The 17,402-nt window shown below is 40.3% G+C and overlaps 1 protein-coding gene across 14 annotated transcripts in view; it reads left to right on the forward strand.

The window, feature by feature from the left end:
• Window positions 1-17,402, forward strand: part of hspg2 (heparan sulfate proteoglycan 2) — a 529,465-nt gene that overhangs the window by 346,490 nt on the left and 165,573 nt on the right. The gene's annotated exons all lie outside the window — the stretch shown is intronic.

The raw sequence follows: 17,402 nt of genomic DNA on the forward strand, positions 1-17,402 counted from the left end.
GCTGGATAGTTAATGTGAAGTTGGGATATTGTGACGTGAAAGCTTCTACCTTTTGGAGACTGGGATAGTAAAGAGTTGAATGTTAGACCTCAGAGTCATGATAGGCACAGTAGCCAGTGATCGTGGTACTCCATGTATCCAGGCTGGGAGAAGGTGAAGGGGTATCTTTGGATTGCACATGCTTCTCACATCCATAGCGGTTCCAGTGGTGTTCATTTAATGTTAACAACACTGGTAGGTCTTGTGATATATTACATAAGTGAGGCCATTCAACTCTTCTTGCAATGTTTTTTTTTCTCAAGCCTCTCAACTCAGCATTATTTTGAAGTCCAGATGATTAAATTATAAAAGAATGCAGGTGCCTCAGCCCCCTGTCTTTCCCTCTCCATTGTTTCTGTTGTATCAGTGGGTGTTGGTGTTCTTTTCCATTGGTGTGAGGTCTCTTTCTGCTGATGCTCTGTTCAGACCCCACGGTAGTTGTGGTTGATGAGGTAACCAGTCACATGCTGGTGGTGCAGTGAGCCGTTTTGGCATTCAAAAATCAACATTGGACCCTTTGCTTCTGAGAGAATCTGCCATTTCATAAGCCATCATGGACGTTGTTTGAAACTGCTTGAAAAAATTGCCCCTGTCAAAGCGCATGACTGCTTTCAAATATTTATTTTGGAAAAAAGCTGGACTCCACTCATGAGAAGATTTCATTACCAGCTTTAAACATTTCACCAAACACTGCAGTGACTACTTAACATTGAAATTGACAATTGGAAGCAGGAAACGCAAGTTTATTCACTAGCAATAGAATCGCATCTTATAAAATGTAAAAGCAGATATCAAGTTGAAGTCAGCCCCATTGGTAATATATACGCAAAGCTGTCAGATACAGCATATCTTGTAGAAGTGGTTGATTTATGTTTAATAATTTAAGTGTTTGAAATACTCTGCGTTTTACAGTTTTAAGAAGTTATATCACTGGATCGTGTTGTCAGTTTAATGTTTAGAACTCTATTGCTCTTGAATTAGACTTTCTTTCCTCAATGCTCCTATAATTACTACAGCAACACCAAGGAAGATAAGGCAGTATAGCTCCTCTGTTTTTCTCCAACGACAATCCAAAATTGTTTCTGATCTTTCCAATTGAAATGTGCTAGTATATATTATTACTGGGGTTGACTTTTTGATTTCTGCATCACACAATCATGTCAGGTTAACTTTGTGACCCTCCAGGATAAAGAAATTTCCCTTCAGGATTTCAATGAAGTTTTCAAATTCCAAAGGTGCTTGTTCTCCATTTGTTTGGTGCTACTAAATAATCTGATAAGTTGTAGAATATTTTTTTCTTCTGATCTTGTGTATTTTTATTAAAGCAATAATTGTATAATTATCTGTGTTGTTTAACTGTCAGTTCTGCTGCTGATGGCCTGTTTACCTGTACTCAAATGAACTGTAGCCGAATTTTAGGTATCATTGGATTTTGCTACTTTTTCTGAAGTGAGGCTTAAACAAAGTTGGGTGCCTGCTTTAATTTTAAACTTCTCCACCCCTGTGGAGAGTTTTGCAGGAATCCAATGGCCCTTTTTTTGGGTATGCAAAGTTTACAGCAAGTGAAGAGAACGAGTTAAAGGAAAGGGCAGATAACATTTTAGAAGTGCACATTTTGATGATCCCATCTAATGGGTAGAACCACACAAGTCAGATCCCAGAATAAAATCTGTCCTGATGTATCCTTTTTGTTTGTTTCGTTAGTTAATGTGGTGGGTATTCACTGATTCACTTTCACACAAGGACACAGATTTTCTTTAGCAACATAAAAACATTGTACAAATAAAGAAACTTCTAAAAAGCTTCTTAAGTATAGAAGATAGTTTAAATGACCTTTAAACCTCCAAAAATACAAAGTCTCCATCTAGTGCAAATTACTGCATTTGTTCAAATCTGTACTAAAAGCAAAAAAATGTTGGTGATTACAGCATGTCAGAGAAAGCATGCTCATGTTTCAAGTCTAGATGACTCTTCATCAGATTTCCGAAGAAGAGTCATCCAGACTTGAAACGTTAGCAAAGTCTCAACCTGTTTCCTGCCACTGTTAGAGAGCTGTGAGTTCAGAGAAATCACACCCTTATCTCAACTGTTTGCTTTTAATTAACTGATTCATTTCCCATGAGCTATGACATTAAAATGAATTATTTCCAAATCTGCCACAATGAACTTTTTTCACATTAAGTTTGGAAGTTTAAAAAATGAAACCTTAGTACAAAGATAACATGTTTCCTGAACCACTGCTTGGAGTAAGATTAAACCAGTTTTTAAATTCAATATTGGTGTCCTTCAAAATTTTAATCTAGATTTTTTTGAACTAAGTATTTCTATGTGTTAACTGTACCTGTCATAAACCTGAACCGTTATAAACATACTTCCATTAAAATCACAGGGATCCAGTCACTTGCTCTCTGACAAAATGTTGGATTTAAATACTGTTCTGGGAAGACAGTCTGATCTTGCTTTTTTTTAGCAAAAGAAACCCTTGCCAGAAAACACTCAACTGGCACTATCCTGAAATCCAAATTCCAAAAATTACCACACTCTGTAAGGGAATATTGTTGCATATTTGAATCATTAAGATGAACAGAACACTCCTCCATTGAATACGTTTCATCAAACCCTCAGAGCTGAGATAGACTGTCATGTTAGATATTCTGCACAAGAGTTCATAAGGTAAATTAATCTACAAACATCTGACTTGCCAAACCCAATTTGCAAAGATTCCTCCAAAGTTGAAAATGGTCATACTTGGCTTAATCTGGATAGTTCACAGTGAAGGGCTATGATCAGAAACAGAATTGAGCGAATAACATTTAATTAAGGAAACGGACACCTTATTCCAAGCTAAGATTTGCAGAGTGGCTGTTCTTAAAGCTCCCCCATGAAATATATTATTCTTAACTATGTCTTTCCAGCAATGCAACAGATGGTTTTCTCAGTAACGGCAGACTTGCAGCCATATTGAAATCAACTCTCCTATTATAATGAAGAGCCGGTTCCAATTTCAGGAACAGCTTTTTTTTTTACCGCAAGCTGTAACCCAATATTCCATTAATGATGACTTTCTTAAAGTCTGCTTATGTAGAATAAACTCTCGGAGAATTTTAACTTTAGGAAAAGTTCGCAGCCATGAAAGAAGGAACTGGAACTGGGAGCAATCTGTGAGCAGAGCAAGGGAGTTGAAAGAAGTTTTTGAAAGTGTTGAAGGCAGGGGAGTTTAGCAAAGAAGTTTCAGTGTATTGGGGTACCATGACTGAATAAACTGCTGCTAACCACTCCTAAAATATATCCAGAACATGAAAAAATATTTATGTTTGTACTTTTTCTGTCACCCACTTTACATCTGCAATTGCACCTCTTTGGTTATGAGGCACTTCAGGATATCCTGAGGTGATAAAGTGCTCTAGATGTGCAATTTACTTTCTTTACCTTTCTTTTTGCATTTAAATTTAGTAATTTGTTGCTTCGCCTTCTTTCTTAGCATTTCTGTTTTTGATGTTTGTGTTTATAATGAGCTTTTGGTGACTGAAAAACAGACTTACAAGGAGCCCAAGTGTGAAAATGGCAAAATAACCCATCTCCCTTCCCCATCTTCTGCCTCTTATCACTGCAATACAAGTAGATGAACTGCAACATACATTTGCAGGGCTAAAGTGAAAAAGTAGGGGAGTGGGACTAATTGGCAAGTTCTGATAGTGATGCTGCTAGTACAGAAGGCCCCCTCCCTGGTTTTGTGATTTTTGCATTGTTTTACACAGTTGTTGCTGACACCACTTTTCACACAGGACAATTTCGCAGAGACAAACTTAGTCTTGAGCTAATTGAACCCAACCAGTGAATCTGCACACAATTTTGCATTTACCACAGTCACTGAGGTTCCCAAGTTAACTCTGAATGCACTCATTATTTGAAAAAAACTAACAAAACCAACTGGCTTAATTAAGGTTTTTTTGTCGTCTAATAAAAACAAATCAATCCTGCCGGAACTGGTTCAGAAAATGTTTGTACACAGATTTTGCTAATTTGATTTACTTGGCATCAAAATAAAGGCAGGCCATCCGTTGTCACCCTGCTCACTGAGAACTCGACTTTCACTTGCTGTGTACGTCAAACCCTTTTACAAGGCGCAGGGATTGTCCTGTAATGTATTTGTTAAAGCTTTAATTAGACATTTGTTTGAGCCCTTGAACAAAGTAATGCTGAACTTCAGATATACTGGACTGAGTCTGCACTGCAATGAATGTTGAGCCAGCCTGCTTTCTGTACAGAGACTAGCACAACAGAAACTCTCTGCAAATCATATCCTGGGTGCCAAAAATGTCAGGGTGTCAGGGATTCAGTTAGTGTGATTCAATTAGGGTGATGAAGTGTTGACAAAATGAGGGGAGGTAGTACAACAGTGAGTGTCTGAAAATTTGCTGTTAGAAAATGAATTGTGTTCTTTGGCTATTACCTCACATTTAAAATAATAGCCCATGTCTATTCTTAAAGTTGTGCTGATGAATGCTGTGTATCTTATTAGAAAAATATAAATCGTACAAAGTGGTAACTTTAACCTCACCTACCAAGACATGACCAAGTGCCAGTATTACATCCTGCCTGATATTGCTCTTGCTTGACTGTGGTGGAGTATACAATTGAGCAGGTCTCTTGTTTTTAAAAAAAAAGCAAATAAACCAAACTCTCCGTTTTCATCAGTTGGGCTAGATTAAAATTACCACTGTATCGAAAAAAACTGTATATTTTCCCATTTTTAAAAAAATGGGTGCACTAAACTGCCCACATTATATTGGAAGACGTTGGTAACCAGACAATATTCTAGTGAAGGTTTGACACTGTTTTAGCTGTGAATACCAACTTAAGTGTCCTTGCTGGTCACTCAGCAACAATTATTATTGCTATTGAGCGAGCCAATATCCGTTTCAGCATCCAAAAGAATTGGCCCACACTCACATTTTAACAGAAGTTTGAACTTTTTTGGTCAACAGAAATGTTTAGGCAACATTCATCATTTATTTAGGATGGTTAATTAATAAAGAGAATGTATGATATGTTTCAGTTTATGAATTATGTAATCATCAATTTGTTCATCCTGCACAGGGTCAGAGTCCAGCTTACACAGATTGAGTAGTTTGTTGCAAGTGGTTGCACAGATGTGAAATTCATTGTGTTGAGATGGTTTCAATTGATGCAGTTCTTCTCAGATAGGGGTCCAACACACTCAAGCACCAGATCTAATATTCATTTGGTGCTAGTACTAGGGGAATCATGGTAAAGCCCTCTAATTAGAGTCATTAAGATGTACAGCACAGAAGCAGACCATTCGGTCCAACTTGTCCATGCCAACCAGATATCCTCAAGTAATCTAGTCCCATTTGCTAGCACTTGGCTCATATCCTTCTAAACCCTTTCTATTCATGTACCCATCCAGATAACTTCTAAGTGTTGTAGTTGTACCAGCTCCCACTACTTCTGACAGCTTGTTCCATGCACACACCACCCTCTGCATGAAAATGTTGCCACCTAGATCACTTTTATCTCTTGTCCCTCTCACCTCAAACCTAGCTTTGGACGACCCTATCCTAGGAAAAAGACTTTGGCTGTTCACCCTATCCATGCCCCTCATGATTTTATAAAAGTCGATAAAATTATCCCTCTGAAGCTCCAAGGAAAATCACCCCTGTCTATTCAGCCCCTCCATGTAGTTCAAACCTTCCAACCCTGGCAACATTTCTCAACCCTTTCAGGTTTCACAATATCCTACAGGAGGGAGACCAGAATGGCAGGCAACATTCGAAAAGTGCCCTAACCAATGTCCTGTATGGCCACAACCTGACATCCCAACTCCTGTACTCAATGCACTGACTAATAAAGGCAAGTGTTCCAAGTGTCTTGTTTACTACCATGTCTCCTTGTGACTGCACTCTCAAGGAACTATGAACCTGCACCCCAAGGACTCTTTGTTCTGCAACACTGCCCAGGACCTTACCATTAACTGTATAAGTGCTGTCCCGATTTGCCTTACCAAAATGCATCACCTCACATTTATGTAAATTAAACTCCACTTCTCAGCCCATCTGGTCATGGTCATATTGTGCAGCGCCAATTTTGGAGTCATTTTCACTGTCCACTACACCGCCAACTTTGGTGTCATCTGTACACTTACCAACCATGGTTCTGATCTTCACATCCAAATCATTTATATAAATAACAAAAAGCAGTGAATCCAGCACCGATCCTTGTAGGACACTGCTGGTGACAGGTCACAAGTCTGAAAAGCAACCTTCCACCACTACCCTCTGTCTCCTACCTTCAAGGCAATTTTGTGCCTACATGGCTAGAGGAATGAAAGTTATAGAGTCATATACACGCAAACATCCAAACAAAGTACAAAAGTAGGCCAATCAGCCCTTTGAGCCTGCTATTGAATAAGATCATTGCTGATCTAATTTTAATCTGCATGTCCCCAATAATCTTCCATCCCCTTGGTAATCCAGAAGCTATCAAATTGCGCCTTTAAAATATTTAAAGATTGTGCAGCCGTTGCCTTTTGAGGAACTGAATTTCGAAGATACTAAACCCCCGTGAAAGAAAAAGGTGAAGATGATGGGGCAGCACAGTGGCTCAGTAGTTAGCGCTGCTGCCTCACAGCACCAGGGATTCAGGTTCAATTCCAGCCTCAGGCAACTGTCTGTGTGGAGTTTGCACATTCTCCCCGTGTCTGCGAGGGTTTCCTCCAGGTGCTCTGGTTTCCTCCCACAACCCAAAGATGTATAGGTCAGGTGAATTGGTGATTCTAAATTGCCCATAGTGTTAGGTGCATTAGTCAGAGGGAAATGGCTCTGGGTGGGTTACTTTTCGGAGGGTCGGTGTGGTCTTGTTTCCACACTGTAGGGAATCTAATCTAATCTTATTGGTTTTCTTCAGTGTAGCTTTGCATCATTCCCAATTCTACATTCCTGATGAAGGGCATATGCCCAAAATGTCACGCTCCTGCTCCTTGGATGCTGCTTGATATGCTGTGCTTTTCCAGTGCCAGACTTTTTGACCATTCTCAAGTTGGTCATTCTTTACCTGATCGTGCCAGAGGTACTTGATAAAGGTCAAGGCATGACTCAGTTTTTGGATGTGATTTGGATCTGAACATAGGAGGTATAGTTAGTGAGTTTGCAGATGACACCGAAATTGGAGGTGTAGTGGACAGCGAAGAAGGTTACCTCTGAGTACAACGGGATCTTGATCAGATGGGCCAATGGGCTGAGGAGTGGCAGATCGAGTTTAATTTAGATAAATGTGAGGGGGGCTGCATTTTGGAAAGGCAAATCAAAGCAGGATTTATACAATTAATGTTAAAGTCCTAGGGAGTGTTCCTGAACAAAGAGACCTTGAAGTGCAGCTTCATAGCTTGTCGAAAGTAGAGTCACAAGTAGGTAGGATGGTGAAGAAGACGTTTGGTATGCTTTCCTTTATTGGTCAGAGTATTGAGTACAGGAGTTGGGAGGTCATATTGCAGCTGTACAGGACATTGGTTAGGCCACTTTTATAATATTGCATGCAGTTCTGGTCTCCTTCCTACTGGAAGGGTGTTGTGAAACTTGAAAGTGTTCAGAAAAAAATTTACAAGGATGTTGCCAGGGTTGGAGGACTTGAGCTATAGGGAGAGGCTGAGTAGGCTGGGGCTAGTTAATCAGAGTGTCAGAGGCTGAGGGATGACCTCGTAGAGGTTTATAAAAGCAAGAGGGGCATGGATAGGGTAAATAGACAAAGTCTTTTCCCTGGGGTGTGGGAGTCCAGAACTAGAGAGCATAGGTTTAGGGTGAGAGGGGAAAGGTATAAAAGAGACCTAAGGGGCAACCTTTTCACGCAGACAGTGGTACGTCGATAGAAAGAGCTGCCAGAGGATGTGGTGGAGGCTGGTACAATTGAAGCATTTAAAAGGCGTCTGGATGGGTATATGAATAGGAAGGGTTTAGGGATATGAGCCAAGTGCTTGCAGGTGGGACTAGATTAGATGAGGATATCTGATTGGCATAGATGAGTTGGACTGAAGGGACTGTTTCCATGCTGTACATCTCTATGACTATGGGATAGCGGGGTACACCTATTGATTTAAAACATCCTTTGGGAAGGTATGCAAGGCACGGAAGACATAGCATAATTGAAAAGAAATCAATTAGTGTTTATGGGCAGGTGCATAAGAATAAAACTAGCTGACATGTTTCAGAATTTGGATTGAGGGTTTGAGATCTGAGTTACTAGATACAGTTTCTTTCGTCCAGGTTTTAAAATTGCGAGGACTTTCTGGCTGACAATTTTGAAAGTGTGTGATTGGGGTGGGTGGTGCAAATGGGCAGAGGGGGCGGTTTGGAGAGAGAAATTTTCAACATGCAATAAAATCCTCAATGGAAGCTACAAAAAAATTTTACAAATCTTGCCAATTTAATCCAGCACCAAGCATGATTTATGAGTGATGCAAGGCCAGCCAGCCATATGACTGACTAGCCTAAGGAGGCTGAAACACTAACAATTTGTATTGGTTGTGTTTGGCAGATCATTGATGGTAGCTAGGAATTGTTCTGCAGCTTGTCTTTCAGGAGAGCCACGTCATAGAGTCATAGTCATAGAGATGTACAGCATAGAAACAGACCCTTCGGTCCAACCCGTCCATGCCGACCAGGTATCCCAACCCAATCTAGTCCTGCCTGCCAGCACCCCGCCCATACCCCCCCAAACCCTTCCTATTCATATACCCATCCAAATGCCACTTAAATGTTACAATTGTACCAGCCTCCACCACATCCTCTGGCAGCTCATTCCATACCCATACCACCCTCTGCATGAAATGTTGCCCCTTCGGTCTCTTTTATATCTTTCCCCTTTCACCCTAAACCTATGCCCTCTAGTTCTGGACTCCCGACCCCAGGGGAAAGACTTTGTCTATTTATCCTATCCATGCCCCTCATAATTTTGTAAACCTCTGCAAGGTCACCCCTCAGCCTCTGACACTCCGGGGAAAACAGCCCCAGCCTGTTCAGCCTCTCCCTGTAGCTCAGATCCTCCACCCCTGACAACATCCTTGTAAATCTTTTCTGAACCCTTTCAAGTTTCACAACATCTTTCGATAGGAAGCAGACCAGAATTGCATGCAATATTCCAACAGTGGCCTAACCAATGTCCTGTACAGCCGCAACATGACCTCCCAACTCCTGTACTCAATACTCTGACCAATAAAAGAAAGCACACCAAACGCCTTCTTCACTATCCTATCTATCTGCGACTTCACTTTCAAGGAGCTACGAACCTGCACTCCAAGATCTCTTTGTTCAGGAACACTCCCTAGGACCTTACCATTAAGTGTATAAGTCCTGATAAGATTTGCTTTCCCAAAATGCAGCACCTCACATTTATCTGAATTAAACTCCATCTGCCACTTCTCAGCCCATTGGCCCATCTGGTCCAGATCCTGTTGTAATCTGAGGTAACTCTCTTTGCTGTCCACTACACCTCCAATTTTGGTGTCATCTGCAAACTTACCAAATTAACCTCGTATGCTTGCATCCAAATCATTTATGTAAATGACAAGAAGTAGAGGACCCAGCACCGATCCTTGTGGCACTCCACTGGTCACAGGCCTCCAGTCTGAAAAACAACCCTCCACCACCACCCTCTGTCTTCTAATTTTGAGCCAGTTCTGTATTCCATGAGATCTAACCTTGCTAACCAGTCTCCCATGGGGAACCTTGTTGAAGGCCTTACTGAAGTCATACAGATCACATCTACTGCTCTGCCCTCATCAATCTTCTTTGTTACTTCTTCAAAAAACGTGAACAGTGTTTCTTTTCAATAGCTGCAGATGTGTCTTGATCATGGAGACACATTAGCAGAGGGTTCATCCGAAAGGGGTTTAAAGATGCCATTGGCCGATATACTATAAGGTAATGGGGGAAGATTTTGGGCAAAATAATATAAGGCCTACTAATCGGCTGAAGAAAATCTTTTAACTAGTGTCAATTTGAATACATTGAAAATTAGGAGTTGTCTTGGCAATATTCGGAACCGAGTTCAGTATTCTAGGTAATCGGCATCATCTCAAAGGGCCCCATACATTTGGATGGGTTAATGTTACCTTTTTATTCTCTGCACAGAAAGCAGGTTTTCTTTCAGATTAACGGAGAGAGATCTTATTGACAGCAGTGGCAACTCATTACTGCTACTAAGTAATGCAATTGTGACGTTATGTACAAAATCTTGACCCTCAGCTGCGAAGGTATTTTAAAGGACTGTTGACAGGGATTTCTACAATGCAAGCATTCAGGAGATGTGCTATTGGAGCACTTTTTAAAGTTATAATGAAGATGGTCACAATGGCAAGATCTTATTAAAACATGATCCCAGCCAATGTTTTGGATCATGCTATTGAAGTGATTCAAGACGACACTGTACAATTTTTGCTTGGCAAAATGGCTTGCCCTGTGAGCTGTTTAAGGCCCTTTGTTCTGTTTCTCAACCAGAATTTTCTGCTTGCATTCAAAAAGTTCCTGATATGACAGTGTCTTGTTTTAAATCACAGCTGTTATTGGTGCTTACACAATACAATGTGAACTACTGATCTGAAATTGCCTCCCTTTTTTCCTGCCACCGTTGTAGCTGGTGAATCAAGTCGAAAGTAAAAGCCATGTAAAACTGATTTATTGTATTTTGTACAGAAGTAAAGCTTTTGCATATACTAACATGCATGTGTGTACCCAGCCTCTTTTATTGTTGTAATCAAGAGTCTTCAAAACCTGCTACTTATGCATCATTGCTGTGTTTAACTTTTTCGTATCCATTCACTACCCTTGCTGAGCAGTTTCTCATTTTCATCACTGTGATTTTTGATGTAAAGGTTTCAACGTTATTTTTCTACAGTTTATTTTCTTGCCTGAAATCGGGCATGCACAGACACTGGAGTGCAGTCTTCTCAGCTTCAAGGAGTAGTGAGCCAATGTTAGAAGGAATCTAAATCATAAGTCAAATAAAATTAACCTGGGACTGAGCTGCCTGTTCACAAAACCCTGTACAGGAAATCATTTAATGCAGGCATGTCACCTGCGAGAATGAGATGAAAATTCAGAAAGCGATGGGGAAATATTGAGTAATGACTGCAAGAATCTTGCCTCTTTATATATCATCAATGTAAGAATCTTAACCTGTAAACTTGGGTGACAGGCAGACATATCACTGGGGCAATGCCCCTTTAAACTTTGATTCCAAGCAAGAGTCATATTAAATGGCTTCTTGCCTTGACCACTTTTTATGGGTTATTTCTGAGTTACATTTCTGCTCCATATTTGTCTTCAGCTACTTACAGGTATGTAGCCAGCATAAGAAAAATATATTTTTAACTTGGTTCTTCTCTGCTAAATTATGCAATAAATCATAACTTGATTCAATTTTCCCCTTCATTGAAGATGATGGAGGACTATGTATTATTTACAGCATTGAAACAGTCCACTCCGCCCAGTTGTTCCATGCTGGCGATCATGTTCTATATGATTCCATGAGTTTTTAAACAAATGTTTACGACTTTATGTAGCTTGTTGATACTGATTTGCAGATTTTGGAATCCTGGACCAGTACTTCCATTGGTAGGTGAAAGATTTCCAGCTGAATCCTTGTTAGCTTGTTGCTACTAAGTTCAAACTTACACTGCTTTTTTTTTTCCCTAGTGATGCTTGTTATAACCAACTGGTGCTCGTGTTCTATCTTGGTTTACATATTGAACTGTGTAATAGATTCCCCATTCTCTCCCTAGTTACTCTTTTGTCCTTACTGTATTGGTAGAATCCTTTTGGATTCTGCTTAACCATTATAATCCTCTAGGGATTCACCTGATTCCTGATGTCCATACCTGACATATGCTACCTTCTTTTTCTTGACCAGAACCTCAATTTCTCCAGTCATCCAGCATTCCCTACACCTTACAGCCTTGCCTTTCACTTTAACAGGAACACATTGTCTCAGGACTCTCTTTTAAAGGCTTCCCACTTTAGAGCCATCCCTTTACCTGTGAATATCCGCCCCCAATCAACTTTTGGAAGTTCTTGCCTAATGCCATCAAAATTGGCCTTCCATCAATTTAGATCTATAACTTTTAGATTAGGTCAATCGTTTTCCATAACTATTTTGCAAATAGTAGAATTATGATGACTGATCCTAAAGTGTGCCCCCACTGACACCTCAGTCACTTGTCCTGCCTTATTTCCTCTAGTAGGTACATCCACAAACTAAATCAGAAAATATTTTTGTACACTCTGAACAAATTTATCTCCATCCAAGCCTTTAACATAATAGCAGTCCCAGTCTATGTCTGGAAAGTTAAAGTCCCCTTCATTACCACCCTATTATTCTTACAGATAGCTGAGATCACTTTATGAATTTGCTTCTCAATTTCCTGCTGGCTGTTGGTGTGGGGTGTCCATAATACAATTCCAGTAAGGTGATCATCCCTTTCATATTGTTCAGTTCCACCCAAATAACTTAATTGGACGTACTCCCCAGAATATCATCCCTAAGTACAACCGTAATGTTATCTGTAATCAAAAATGCAACTGCTCCTCCTCTCTTGACCCTCCTTTCTATCCTTCCTATTGCATCTATACCCTGGAATATTAAGCTGTCAGTCCTTTCTGTCCCTGAGCCATGTTTCTGCAATTGCTATGATATCCCAGTCCCATTTTCCAGCTATGCCCTGAGTACATGTGCCTTACCTGTCTTGCCTCTTGCATAAACTTAATGTGTGAATTTGCCTCATCTCTATGGGCAAGTATTCCTTTCATAGTGAACATCTATTTGCACAGTAAGAACAGTATTTGAGTTATAAACGGCATTTCGTTTTTATTAATTCACGGTATGTGGCTGTCACTGGATTAGTCAACATTTACTACCTAATTGCCCAGAGTTAAGAGTGAACCACATTACTAGGAGTCTGGAGTGACACGTCAGCCAGACAATGTAAGGTTGGCAGATTTCCTACCCGAATGAATGTTGTTGTTAGAAAGCATTTGAATCACATGGATAGGCAGTAAGGGGAGTCTGATGTTGTGCATTTCTAACCTGTCATGTATCTGGTATCTTGTGGAAGAATTGGCAAATATGAAAAATCTTTTCACAGCTGATTGGCCAATGAGTCTATCTTTTCCAACAATTCTGGCGAGAAGCCCTGTAATTTCTAAACCATATCAGCATCATAGGTTCTGACTTCCAGTTTCAAGAGAAAAGAATTTTCAAAATGCCATATAGATATCCCAGTTTCAGGTTTCCTGATCAAGCTCTGCATGGCATTTGAGCCTATGCTGGCTTTATTATTAGATCTTGAAGGGACACCGTTTACCACAGTAATAACATTATTAAGCAGCACAACCAGCTTGCAGTGATCAACGATAAATTAGCTCTCAATCATAAATTAGTCTTTCATAAAATGGTGTCAGGTAATCCAAAGAGTTTCTTACACAAGGGGTTTAACATTACAATATAAGGTTTATCCTGCACTGCAGTTGGAGTATAAAGAGATATATACACGTTATTTAAGCCAGATCAGAATTGGAGCAAAACAGCAAATGCCTGAGTGCTACTCACCAGCCAGAGTGCAATAAAGGTCTTCCAATCAAGTCCAAATGTGTTATGAAAGGAGTGAAAGTTTTACAAGCTTTCAGCCTCAGAATCCTGTTAATTTGACAAGTCACAAAGTTGATGTTTTGCATCCTCAATAATTTAGTTTTGACATGGGGGGACTGTATTGTGTACCCAGTCTGCTACTTGTTACTTGTTCAAAGAATTCTAATAAATTTGTCAGGGATGATTTCCAACTTGTGGAGCCATGATAATTCTGTTTGATCATAGTGTGAATTTTTAAAGCTCTGATATGACATTCTTTTGTAATAAACTAGCACTGTCCCAGAAATGGGCATTACTGTAACTGGCTTTAAGTTGCCTGTTCTCGTTTCCTTTCCTTTTTAAATAAAAGTGTGACATGGGCAGTTTCCAATCCCCTGGCACTTGTCTGAATCTAAGTATTCTTGGAGTATTTCTAATCCTAACTATCTCTTGTCACTTCTTTTCATATACTAGGATACATCCCATCAGATAGGGTCTTTACTGCCATCAACTCCCCTCGACTTTTACTCCAGTGGTAGTTATAGTATTTACTCTCTCTCCTCCTTTTGCCCTTTGACTATTTAGTATTTTTAGAATGCTGTTTGTTTCTATTAATGTGAAGACTGATGCTGGAGGAGTTGAATAAATACTTTGCATTTTCTGGTTCCTTATTATTATTCCAAGCCTTGTTCTCTAAAGGGGCTTTGTTAACTTTGGCCTGTCTCTTGTTTATGTCTTTAGATAAGCTGTTGATGTCTGTCCTGATATTACTTTCAGGTTTACCTGCAAAGTAAATCTACTCCCTCTATTTATTTTTAATCATCATTGATTGGTTTCTAAAACATTTCCAGTCCTCCGGCTTATCACTGATCTTTGCCAAATTGTATACAGCATTAGATGTAACACAGGTTAGATGCATTAGTAAGGGGTAAATGTAGAGTAATAGGGCAGGGCATGGGTCCAGGTGAGTTAGTCTTCAGAGGGTTGGTGTGGACTTGTTTGCCAAATGGCCTGTTTCCACGCTGTTGGACAAATAAACCGATAGACAACTCCTTTCCTCACAGATGTTGATCACTCTACTGTGTCGTCGAAATTCTCAGGTTTGCTTCAGTAAATTTGACCAGAAAGTATGAGGTGCAGATGGGATTATTGATCCAAAACTTATGTTGTTGTTTGAAGAGAATTTCTTGGAGATTTGTCTTATTCAGGAAGCTAAATTGTTTAGTGAACGTTGATCAGAGCAGACTCTACTTGTTCAATGTGAACACTGCTTCATTGGCAGAATAGTCTTTCTTAATTCTGTACCTCCTGACTGAAACTAAAAAGGAGCCATATCAGTGCCTGAAGTGAAGTCAGCTGATCTTGGACATGGATCCTAATTCTTCTCAAGTAGTGCTGAGTGATATTTATAGAACGCAGAACATAGCACAGAACAGGCCCTTCAGCCCATGATGTTGTGCCGAACATTTGTCCTAGCTTAAGCACCTATCCATGTACCTATCCAATTGCCGCTTAAAGGTCACCAATGATTCTGACTCTGCCACTTCCACAGGCAGCGCATTCCATGCCCCTACCACTCTCTGGGTAAAGAACCTACCCCTGATATCCCCCCTATACCTTCTACTCTTCACCTTAAATTTATGTCTCCTTGTAACACTCTGTTGTACCCGGGAAAAATGTCTCTGACTGTCTACTCTATCTATTCCCCTGATCATCTTATAAACCTCTATCAAGTCATCCCTCATCCTTCTCTGTTCCAATGAGAAAAGGCCTAGCAATCTCAACCTATCCTCATACGACCTATTCTCCATTCCAGGCAACATCCTGGTAAATCTCCTCTGCACCCTCTCCAAAGCTTCCACATTTTTCCTAAAATGAGGCGACCAGAACTGCACACAGTACTCCAAATGTGTCCTACCAAGGTCCTGTACAACTGCAACATCACCTCACGACTCTTGAATTCAATCCCTCTGCTAATGAACGCTAATACACCATAGGCCTTCTTACAAGCTCTATCCACCTGAGTGGCAACTTTCAAAGATCTATGAACATAGACCCCAAGATCCCTCTGCTCCTCCACCTTACTTAGAACCCTACCGTTAACCCTGTATTCCGCATTCTTATTTGTTTTTCCAAAATGGACAACCTCACACTTGACAGGGTTGAACTCCATCTGCCACTCCTCAGCCCAGCTCTGCATCATATCTACGTCCCTTTGTAGCCGACAACAGCCCTCCTCGCTATCCACAACTCCACCAAACTTCGTATAATTTGCAAATTTACTGACCCACCCTTCGACTCCCTCTTCCAAGTCATTAATAAAAATTACAAACAGCAGAGGACCCAGAACTGATCCCTGCGGAACTCCACTTGTAACTGGGCTCCAGGCTGAATATTTACCATCTACCACCACTCTCTGACTTTGACCGGTTAGCCAGTTCTCTATCCAACTGGCCAAACTTCCCACTATCCCATGCCTCCTGACTTTCCACATAAGCCTACCATGGGGATCATTTACTTCACAAGAATTTTATTAGAGTTCTTGAGCAATTTGTTTTGAATTGATTGCACTTGCCATGATCTTTTTAACTGGGATTCTGTATGTGCTAAAAGACAATCGTTTGTTTGAGCTTCCTGTACATCATGCCTTTTATTGTAATTGAGTTCCTCTTCCATCCTTCTGTTTTCCTTAATTTCCTCATCTTTACCCTGTTCATTTTCAATTTCTGCTTCTCAGCCTCACTGCATCTCCTCTGCACTGGCTTCAGCAAAAGACCTGATTTTTTCTGCATTTCCCATCTTCTACTCTGTGCTCCTGCTTGTTGCGCTTTGGTCTTTTTGGAGTCACTGAGTTTGTGCATTATTCCCAACCTTGAAAATGGCCTGAGACACACAGACTCCAGCTAGAGCTTTGCAGAATGAAGTTAATGCTGTCAACCTTTCCTTGGTCCCTACTGCATTCTGAGGGTGTGCTCATCTCTGCATTGAAAAGCTTATGCTTCTTCAGAAAAGTTGAAGGTGCTGGTCATACCAAGTCATAGCCAGTGTGTAGACTTGCAAACCAGTTGACCATTGTTTAAGTAGTTACAATTTTCTTTCAACTCCTGTATGGTTTGGTTTGGGAGATCCAAAGGAGCCAATCATGGTGAACTCATTTTTGTGACGATTGACATAAAGAAAAACTCTAATTCATTTACATAACTCATTTACATGACTCAGTGATGAGATGGTAGTTCTTCATAATAAAACTCCTTCCTCCTTAAAAAATTTACCTCATAAGTAGATTTGAAGCATAGGGTCACTTAATATTCCAAGTTAAATATTAAGAAAAGCAAAGCCATTTTCATTCTATTCTGCAGCCAAGTACATCTCATTCCCAGAAACTGTCTGAGACTGAATTAAACCTTGTGTAAACTTGTGTCACATTTGCCCCCAAGGCAATTTCTAATTCAAACCACACCACCACTAAAAGTTTTTATTTCTCAGTAGCATCATCCAACAATGACACTATTGTGAATCCTCAGTCATGCCTTTGCTTCCTGTGGACTTGTCTACTCCAATGTACTCCTAGCTGCTCTCCCACATTCTGACTTCTGTAAACTTGAGCAGTACCATTTTAGATGACCTTTTACCCTTAAACCGAGCCCCATTCACCAGTCTTTCCTGTGCTACAGGGTTCCTAATTAAAGAATCCCCCCCATTTGAAAATTCTCATCCTTCTTTTCCAA

The sequence above is a fragment of the Chiloscyllium punctatum genome, chromosome 16 (assembly GCF_047496795.1).
Source record: "Chiloscyllium punctatum isolate Juve2018m chromosome 16, sChiPun1.3, whole genome shotgun sequence".
Classification (NCBI taxonomy): Eukaryota; Metazoa; Chordata; class Chondrichthyes; order Orectolobiformes; family Hemiscylliidae; genus Chiloscyllium; species Chiloscyllium punctatum.